The sequence below is a fragment of the Stylophora pistillata genome, chromosome 3 (genome assembly GCF_964205215.1).
Source record: "Stylophora pistillata chromosome 3, jaStyPist1.2, whole genome shotgun sequence".
Classification (NCBI taxonomy): domain Eukaryota; kingdom Metazoa; phylum Cnidaria; class Anthozoa; order Scleractinia; family Pocilloporidae; genus Stylophora; species Stylophora pistillata.
The window spans coordinates 41,457,357-41,468,464 of record NC_142521.1 but is presented as its reverse complement, the minus strand read 5'-3'; the positions used below and the strand labels follow the sequence as shown (position 1 = coordinate 41,468,464).

The window sequence follows — 11,108 nt, the reverse complement described above, 5'->3', positions numbered from 1 at the left end:
GATCATGTGGTACTTTCGTGATGGCATACATGACAGAGGGCACGTACGTACGTACCCTCGGTCAGTCACGTGACAACCAAACGAAAAGAGGTTGACCATATTCCATGGGTATGGGGCTCTGCCTTACGCGCGCTTCGCGCGCGTGGGAGCCACGCTACAAAGGTAAGAATAACCACTTCATTTAACGATTGGTGTTCATGCAGAGAAACAAATTATTTATTCCTCGAGGCGTAAAAAAATGAAAGGAACAAAATAAATTATTTAGCGGGAGACTACTTGTTAAGTGATTTGTCATAAAGCACAACGAAGACATTCGAGGACACGAAAACAAATCGAAAATTTGTTGATACTGCTACTTTCTGACGTCATAGATTTTGTAACGTTTCCCGCTCTCATACTTTTGGCGGGAAGCAGTTTTATTTTTCGATGCCAGAATTTAGGAATAAATTTCCTTACCAAATCGATCATTCCAGGAAAACTGTTAAAAACTAAACCTTCCATAATTATCTTAGCAGGCAGGAATGTTTTAAGGCGAAGATATTCATGAAGGCTATTGTTTCCAGGAATGTGCTCGACTTTTGTTTTATAGAAAAATAAGCGTCTTTCCTAAAGCACGTTTCATAAAACTCTACTTTTACCTGCTTTGTTAACAGTCAATATTCTCTTACCTACGCTTTCCAATGTACTATTGCGTTAATAGATGAGGTTTTTTTTGCTGCTAATTCCTTCCTTCCCACCAACACTCCCCCAATATTAATCAATTATTTAAATTATCTTATTTTCTTTAGAAGATTACTTCCCACCTTCAGAGGCTTATTTAGGAAAACGTATTTTCATTTAAAAGTTAATAAGGGAGCATTCATTATTTATGGGAGGGGGTGGGCTGCCAAGATTTTCAGTGAGACTAAAAAAAATATCCTGACCCTGCTCTATAAGAATTAAAAATGTCATGGCCCCTCTAGTTGTAATTGCAAACATAGCTAGCCCCCCTCCCCCCCTAGGACTATCAAAGCAGCTAGAAGTGAAAAATATCTTTCAAATATTGAATTTTATTGCAAAAACACCTGAACAATACAGTTCTAGAGTTTAAAATCTAAAGTTAATACAAAATGGGTAATATAATAAGGACTCGTCGAACTCGGTCTGGACGTAGTACTGGCATATCGTTTTCTAGAGACCGAGACCAGTTCGTGTATTTCTAATATTCTGTGTTTGCTGCCCCACTACAGTTATAGCTTGCCAACCCTAACCCTATCGTGCCAAAAACTCATGGCTAGTCTATATGATATAATTGTAAATAACTTAGAACTTAGAACATCTCATCATTGTTATCCCTTTTTATTAGTTTTTTTATTGTTAATGCTATTGTAAATATTACACTTAGCTCGCCTTCACTGCAATCTTGTAATATAGTTTTTGAAATAAACATTATTATAGCTTGAAGAAGAATAGCTTTCCAGTGTATGCAAAGTTAGCTATTGTTCCCTATATCTTGTATGGCGGGTATTAGAAATGTTCTACAAACTTAAACCCACATTTGTAGATGATATGTAACAACAAAAAGCTTTTGACCCCCTACATCATTCCGAAATTTTTCTAATGACCCCCCATCTTAGTTCCTGAATTTATAATGACCCCCATTATTCTTGCCAGCCCTCCCCCCGCCATAAATAATGAAGGCTTCCTAAATCAGGAGGGTGTCATAATCTCGTAAATGGGCGAACCCCCTGGGGGAATACTCGCGACAATTTCATGTTCGCGCACTTGACAAAATGCACACGTGAAAGTTCTCTGCTGGTGGAAAGTCTTTTCTCATGGATAAAAAACAGAAATCAAAATTAGAGAGGAGTCCCTGGGCAAAGAAAAAGATAAAAACAGGCCCAACGAAGAGGGAAATGACACCATTTTGTCAGAAAAAAAAAAAAACAGTCCTTGCCCTCTTCTCCACGCTGGCATCCAAATTAGTCTCCATCAAATCTAAATTTGTCGTACATTAAGGTTAAACGAAGTTTCCTTTCAATAAGCAAGTACTGGCCTTGATACAAAACATAAGCAATCGCCTCGAATCGTATGAAATCATGAATAAACCTACCCGAGGGAACTCATTTCAGCAATATGGGTATTACTTAAGCTGTCTGTCGATTCGCTGTTTTGCTTTTCAGCAGTTTCTCCAACTTTACCTTTTTGTCACGGGTTTTTTCTTTGCCAATTTTGCCCACTACTCAACGATCAACAGAGCGAGACAAAAAACCTGACTACGATGTGGTACTTTTCCCGGGGAAAATCTTGATGTATTGTCATTGACGCCAGTCCATCTTCCCATTGGTTCGCGGTTTCGGGGGGCGAGATAGTCTCTTGGTGTGGCGATAGTTGTTTACAAACCTTTAGGAGCTAAAATCTCGCATTTGATTTTGAGAGGAAAACATCCACTTTGAGAGAATTTATAGGGTATGTAGATTTGACCGATTTTCGTGAAATTTCGCTAAAACATTCCAGCGATAATGACGAACGTAAACGTGTCAGGAAATTTTGATATTTGAAACATTTTTCACGTTGTGTCCTTTAACGCAACACGTTTCGCATATTTTACGCTACTCTAACTTTAGATGCGGATATCTAGATAACCAATCAGAAATTCAGAATATCGGAAAAGCCTGACACACATATGTTGATTTATGCCTTGTGAATAAGGCTGTGCAGCAATTTTGCTCGTGCTTCGGGATCCGATACCCGATAAATTCAATAGAAGGACCCTCGGTCGTTTCACACCTAAACGGTAAGGATGGGCCGATGCGGCTTTTTTGAATTGATACGATACCGAGTACGATATTACCTTTTTCTTCGATATCGATACCGATACTGTGACGTCATTGAAATAAATGATCTAATTGACTAAATGACGGCACACTCTCGCTCGGTTTTCTGTTCAGTTCTCTACAGTAGCATCAATAAGATAGTCGAACAAGTAAAAAATTTCAATTTATTGGGACTCATTTTTAATTTTTGCCAGGAAATGAAGAAGAACTGCAATGGTACAATCTTTCTACCTACTATATCAAGCAAAATGTAACTTTCACTGGCATTCATGGTCATGAGACCTACAATGAAAGGTTACCAATCACTGCACGAGTCACTAATAATAACCAATCACGAATGCCTAACTTATTATGGATCTTGCACTTCAATACTCGACACATCAGAGACCATGCAGAGGTGCCATACCTTGGAACTATTCAACCTTTCCGCTCAGCGCTTTACCCGCTTGAGGTTTTTCTTTGGTAAACGGGCATAGTAGTTTGCATCTCATTTTTGTCGCTCCAGCATCCCCTTGTAATGCCTGGATTGTTGTGAGTCGTGATTTTGTGCCTTTGTATAGAGCATGTAGAGTGACTTTACATTTACAGTTAATAAAATCGGGTCCTATTTCACAGTGAAATGTTGTACTAGGGAATGGAAGAAACCGCCACTTTGATCGGTTCACTGCGGCAATCCTACACTGCACACAGCAGCGCACATGCACGATCTCGAGCCAGGAGTCTTTTCGGCTACTTGTCAGCGGAGATTAAAGCGCAGGTAGGTCACGTGCAGTATCGAAAGAATCGATACTCTTCGCTAATATCGTTATTTTTCGATCCGACCTCGGTATCGCTGGTATCGAATATCTGGTATCGGTATCGGCCCGTCCTTACTTACCAGCTCCTGATACTCCCTAAATGAGAAAATAGCCTAATTTTTATTTCTATTGTAAACTGCATTTATTAAGCTTTCTTTTAATGTATAGTTTGTTAGGATTTTCGTGAAACTAGCGCTCGTACGAATTTTTTCCCGAAGGACACCCGCGAAGGTGGGAAGTAAGCTTTCCGGATGAGTTTTTTTTTTTTTTTTTACTGCTAATTCCTTCCTTCGCACCAACACTCCCCTAATATTATTAAATTATCTAAATTATCTTATTTTCATTTAAAAAAAAAGCGTCAATTAAGAGGAAAGAGTCAACTGGTCTAAATCCGTATTTCTGACGCCACGAGGGCTTAATAAATTATTGGAAGCCAGAACTTCTTATGTGATTATTGGTCTATTGGGTGCTGAGGTTTCGCACTGGTGTGCTGCACTCTTATCGTGTTGCTGTGGGGTTATTTTATCCATAACATGAGCTGGGGGGGGAGGTGTTTATGTGTGTGTACACCTGCCGGTTTTTCTTCCTTCTGCGTTTATTTTTTTGCCCAAAATAAGGGGGGCGCAGAGCCCCCCTGGATCCACCGCTGTTGTTATATGGTGGTTTTGCTAATTTGTGATGAGGTTTTGCCATTATGCCGTGTAATCATGTACTTGCCTGACGAAGTTTTAAGAATACTTCGATACTTTTTGTGGTTTTGTCATTAAGCAATGTGGTGACATTGTTGTGTGGTCCGATGTTTTGGTGATACGGTTTTATCGTGACGTGATGAAGTTTCTTCATTATGCGATATGGTTTCGTCATTATATATTCGGTGACTATTTCGTGACTTCAATTGTATCATTTCCATTGCAAAGCCTCGGAGCCCAGGCTTTAGTTGACCTTTGGAACCGGTTGAACAAGTTTTAAGATGGGTCCCTGGCTACTTGTATCATATGCTGTGTCGGTATGATAGTTTGGGCTTGCAAATACTGCACCAGCCAATACTAACCTCTGTTATTCCTTCTGGACCTGAAGCTTCTGTTATTAGCACGGTTAATAGACAGTCTTCCCTTAATTTCCTGCCAAATCCCACCGATGATGAAAGATTCAGCATCGAGGTAAGGGAAATGTTCAAGATAGGAACCTGAAAGTTTTCCCTTTAAAGCTGGTGCGACAAGCTGCCAGATGTCGGGGGCAGGTCTTCGCCACTTTTGCTGTTCTCAAAGAATAGAAAATTAACTTACGTCATCAGAATAAGATTTGACCATTTTCAATACTTATTTAACTGGTACCATTCAACATCTTGCAAACATGTTGCCAGAGTGTCCATGTATACACGCGTGTAACAAGGTGTGCGCGTGCGTTGTACAAAGTTGCAATATGTTTCAATAAAATGCTGCTTGCGTTGAGCGGGGCCTTAACTTTAACATATGTTTATACAAAGAAAAAAAATTCGAGATCGATCGATCCTGTAACGTGATCTGACATACGAATTTCAAGGACACTTAAATATCTTAAAGGTAGTGGAGTGGCCTGTTGGTACTTCAATTAAAATCAGCGAAGCTTTAAACTGATTGTTTTGCAAGTCTAGCTTGTAGCAATTGAGAAAGTCGATGATTTTAGAAGCTTTGAGGCTAAAACTTTCTTTAAAATTCAAATTGTACAAGTCTCCAACTTTAGAGCGGGCGTGCATCGAAATATTTTTGAGTAGAATCCTTTTTAAAAAGTGATAACAGGCGCCGTTGAACTAAACGAGGAGGATAAAAGGCTTTTGAGATCGGCGGATTTAGCCTTAAAAATGTAAAGGTAACGGACGTGCAAAATCGAACAAGAAGTAAATTCGATGGCCTGTAACGCAAGCGGCAGCCATTGCTAATCGCAGATAATTTGGATTTGACACCTGAATTTATAATGTAAATTGGCCACCACCACAGAGTATCTAGACCTGACTTTTCGAGTCATAGCCCTTCATCAGAGCGAATAGAGGAATTGCAGGTTGTATATGATTTAAATGGCAGAAAACGGAGCCATGCTATTGGTAAGGACGTAGTGGGTTCAGGAGATGCCAATTTGCAGGAAAATGATTTCGTTTTAGCCAGGTACTTAATCCTTTCTCTTTGGAAGTCACCGAAGCACATACACACTAGATCGTACTTTAGTTTACGGTCGGCGTTGGGATACATTGACGTTTTATCGACTTAAATGTTTCTGTTTACGCCGGCATGTAAAGAAAGTAAAAAACCTTAAACTTCGTTGCCAGCATCTGTCCTGTACCCTGGACGAGAGATCTTGTTTTTCAAATTAAGAAAACCTTTTCCGAATAACAGACCTTAGAGGTTGGCTCAAAAATTTCCAACGAAGACAGAAAACGTTAAGTAATATCTTAATTTTGAAGAAAAATAGCGAAACACGTTTTTTTACACTCATATGGAGTTGATGTATATCACAGAAGTTAAGAAATACGCCAAGACGGACTTTTGAACGAAATTAATTTGTGTTGACAGATCGGGTTAATGAGTGGATTCGCAGATTTGCACACGCAATCCCCTTCTAAACAAATAGACACCCACTCAAAAGCAAATATTTTACGCTTAATTCGGAGATGAGAAGTTAAAAAAAGGCAGGTTTCTCGAAGGACGTGGACGTAATGCTGTGACACCCACGCTAAGCAGTAATGATATTTCCCTGAAAATAGTTACGATTGAAAAACAAAGTCTCCGGTCATGACTCTCTCCATTTGTGTTGCCATGACTGTGGGAGGTTGTGTTAAGTTGATGGAAACAGAGTTACCATTACCACATTGTTTTGTGCGGTTCAATTTTTCCCGTTTGCGTCATGCCTGCGGGAAAAGAAGACAAAACTTGCAAAACAACTTAACGAACTTATTTTAATTTATTGTGTCTAGCATCTTACTCTCTTTTGTCTTCGCCAGTTCCGAGTTCCGTAAATAGGAAACTCTAAATGCGCCACCAGTAGTTAATTCTATCAATTACGTTAAACTAAAGAACAGAGTATCATTAACGACACGCAAGGGAAATAAATGCCAGTCTTGAAGATACTCTTGCTCGTTTGATTTCAGCTTAGTTGAGTTAGATCTTTCTACGTTTTGTTAATTTGAAATAATTATCCTGCGCATGAAATTGCAAACGAAATACAGCTTCTGAAACGATCATCAGCAGTTCTTTTCACATATGGATACAACAACTATGATGCTCGATGATTTTTTTCAAGGCGGTAATAGATGTCAGTTCTTTTTCGAAAGGAAAGTCTTGCTTGGGTGGACTTGAGTGATTTACTGCTGCCCAAGGGACACGACGATGATGCGGAAATGTTCCAGAAAAAAACTTCTTAATCTAAAAAGTATCCCTTCCTCATTGAATGATATCCTAACAGCGCGTATTCATGAATTTAAGTCAGTAAAAACAGTTTGAAATCTCGTGAAATTTCCTTTATCAGCGTGGTACATGTTAATTATTGGAGCGATTTAACAGGTACTTGAGCCAAATACGTGGGCATATAAGCTCGCTGGCAGATTTGCGCTTCATTTTCACTGAAGGAAGATAGTTGCTAGGATTGGTCCGTGAAAGAAAGTTCGCTTGCTTCTGCCAAGTCCTCAATATTCGACGTTTTCATATCCACATCTGGCCATAGTCACGGATTTAACGCGTAAAGTGAAAACAGACAATATATCGGAAGTCTTTGGGCTAAATTCTTAGCCCCCCAAGCGTGCACTTTAACCAGCTTAGCTACAAACGGAGTTCATCCATAACTAACACGCGGCCGGAGTTATAGCAAAAGAGGATGAATTCTGTCGGGAACGAAACTACCGAGATTGAGCTGCTATACTTCAAGGAGCCTCACTGGCTGGAAATCCTTCGTTTGACCTTCGAGTTCTTCATCGCGGCTCTCGGCATAGCAGGAAATACCATAGTGTGCTTAGTCATAACGTTCCAACCCCAGATGCAGACCGTTATCAACTTCTACATCAGAAACCTCGCCATTGCAGATCTGGGAATACTGCTTTTTTCCTTTCCACTTACGATAATTAAGGAACAAGATCCCCACCACTGGCCCCTGGGTGAATTCTTCTGTCGTTTCCTGTATCCTCTCAACGACGTATTTTTTGGAGTTTCAGTGTGGTCCATAACCTTGGTTGCCATAGATCGCTATCGAGCTATTGTTGGAGGCCGTGTTCCCAAGCGAAATTCGTACAATTTCAGTTCAGCAAGATGGATGACTCTTGGCGTGTGGATAATATCCTTTTTGATCATCTCCTTGCCTTTGTATTTCGTGATGAGGTTCATTGACGATAACTCTTACATTGATTGTACTCCAGACTGGCCGAACGCCAAGCGAGGAAATCTGGGAGAGATGCGACAAATATACAACGTCGCGATCATCGTATTTTGGTATGTTCTGCCACTTGCCATCATCGCTGGAACATTCCGCAGCATTTCAGTAAAACTCCGAGCTAGCACTAACTTTAACAGGTCCATCCAAGAAGAGTGTAACGAAGCAAGTAAACCCCACAGCGCTCGCAAAAGACTTCGTGAGCAACAGAACAGTAAAGCTAAAAAGCTTTTAATACCCGTTGTAATAGTTTTTGCTGTTACCATGCTTCCCGTTAATATTTTCCGACTTGTAGTTATGTATTGGGAAGGATTTTCTGAGCACAAATACTTGTGGGTTTTTTACAATGTTTGCGTTATCTTCGTCATTGCAAACTCGTCGGCAAATTTTTTCATTTATTCTCTTGTTAGCGACGAGTTTCGCCATAGTTTTAAGCGCCTCTTCTGTCGTGATTCCAACTTTATTTCCCGTAGTACAACAGACAGAACTGTTCGAAGTCCACTTCACAGTCCTTAAACCTAAGTCCTACAAATTTAAGCCCAACCAACACTGATAGACCTGAATGAATGAGACGAAGGAAACTCCAGATACTGAACTACAAGAGAGACTGTCACGCGAAGTTTTGGCGACGACCGAGCGTTTCCTGCTGAGAAAGCAGTGGGAGCAAAAGATCTTAAGATATCGGTTTAAGACATTGAATATAGAGAAGATTTCGCTGGGAGATGCGACGAGCTTCAGAACCCTTTAAAATCTGTTTTTAATTTGTTTGAAGGCAATGATTTTTTTGTTAAGGTGATATTTTAGACATTTGGAGACGGGTGTAATGCTACACGTGAATGGCGGTATCATAATTGTTTTAATGACATTTTTTCCAGCTTGAATTTCATGAAGAAAATGTGTAAACACTGTTGTAACTATGCATAAGACAGCCAACAGCGAAAACGAACGAGGAACGATTTTATTTAAGACTGTTATTTCCTCTGAATAAACATTAAGTTAAAAACGTGTGAAACAAACGAACTTTTACATCAACAACTGAATCAAATTAAATATTACTGTGTAGGTTTTGGAGTTAAACAGGCCATAACTGTCGCATCTTTTTCATTAACGTTAAATAAAATTATAGGCTCGGTTTATGTCACAGGTTCCAAAAGATCCTGTGAAATACGTGAAAGACGAGGAACCAGTCAATTTCGTGCTGAATATTTTCAAGTTGTTAACGAGCTAGCTAAAAGAATGCTACCACCCTAAAAGATAAAGTTAAACCTGTCGGAAAATTTTCAGTTTCTGTAAGAACAGGTCTTTTTTTCCTTTAACGTAGCCCTGTTTCTTTTCATCATGATGAATGCACAATTAACAAAGAATAAAAAAGAGTGGCGGATAATTTATATGAGATGTCAAGACAAGCTCATTTAACTGTACGGTACAGTCTTAAACTTTTTACGAGAAACGAGACCGAAACTTTAGTGGTTTCTGAAGATACGGTCAATTCAATTGCATTTGTGATATCCTTTTCCCTCATAGTCGAATTATTATTAACTAATATTCTGGTTTTCTTTTTTATCCCTTCAATGTTTGGCCTTGCAGGTTCGCTTTTATTTGTACTAAGATTAGAAGCTTTTTGTCTGCTAACCTTGCGAGAAATACACAGGGTTTACCGAACAACTTCGTCAAAAATCAAGAAAAAAATCTAAACAATACGGGATGAAAAGAAATGATCAAAGAAACGGGATTGACGCTAGAAATTATGAAATATGTCACTTCTCTGACCGATTACTGACCATCCCTTAAATTCGAACTAGGAGTTTTAAAATTTACAACGGTTTGACATCATCATGGCTGTGACTGTTGCTATGCTGGCCTATAAGCTTATTTGTTCGAATTCTTCACCTATTCTTTTGCCGTTTTTTCTTTTTTTCATCTTTTCAGTTCTCATCAAGATTTGGAACGAACATGATCCTATGAAAACTTTTTTCAGCGCGAATATTTTTAATTCATTTCACAAATAGCTATAGATTACGAATGAATCAAGATTGGTACAAGCTACGAGTAGACTTGATTTTTTTATTGTCTTCTGTCAATTTTTTTTTTTTTTTTTTGCAAAATAAAACGCTCTTTTACCAGAGGTTATGCCTTTTCGTATGTTTGTCTTTTGCTCAATCGATTTTCTGCCTTGGTCGACAGGTAGCGTGTCAACCCCGAGAGAAATGCCAATCAGATTTACAGCTTGGACACATTGAAGCGTGTAAGCATTGTGGTACGACCAACTCGATAAAAATAGGAGTAAAAATATCACCAGTAATACAAACAATGGGAAATTTACTTTCTAGAAAGAGGTAATTACTTGAATTCTTTTTTCGGGGTTCCCAGCAGTAAAACTTGCACTTACAAATTAATTCGGGTACGACCGAGGTCCATATCAAAGACAAACTTTTCTGGTTTTCCAACAGATTGTTGAATGAGGAGTGCGTCTTCAAGGCTTGCTTTCCCGTGTGAAATTGAATTTTCCGTGTGCTCGAAATGTTATTTACTCCGCGAAATGCAAAGTTTCTGGCCGTAGGTTGAAATACTTGCGAATTGTTACCACGGTACGGGTGTAAACAATCAAAGGGACACGTGGAGCCTGTAGTGTTAATTAGCCAATTAAGATACTTTGGCTCTTCCGAATACGAAACGATACTGTAAATCTCTATTTGATTCGTCATAAATTTGTCTTACAAAAGAAAGCTAACATTTATCGCGTAAATTGATAAAGAACTAGCTAATATTTGCCCGACAACGCCAAATGGTTTTTTTTATTATTATTATTATTTTATCAAGTGTCTTAATAAGGTTAACCGTTAGCCGTAAAACCGCAAAACATTTAGCCGTCAGGCGTAAAAATTGAAACCATTTTAACCGTTGGTCGTAAAATAGGTTAACCGTGAATTTATTTATTTCAACCGCAACGGAAAGAATATAAACGTTAGCCGTAAAATAGCCAAAATCTTAACCATAAGTTAAAGCAAGAGATTATAAACTGTTTATATTCTATTTATATTATATACACATCACCCATGTTGAGACCCTCTTCATTAAGATGATTATCGAGAAATAGTCCTTG

The 11,108-nt window shown here is 38.9% G+C and overlaps 1 pseudogene; it reads left to right on the top strand.

The window, feature by feature from the left end:
- The first annotated feature begins 7,157 nt into the window (after positions 1 to 7,157).
- Positions 7,158 to 9,393, top strand: LOC111328940 (substance-K receptor-like; annotated as a pseudogene).
- Positions 9,394 to 11,108: the final 1,715 nt, after the last annotated feature.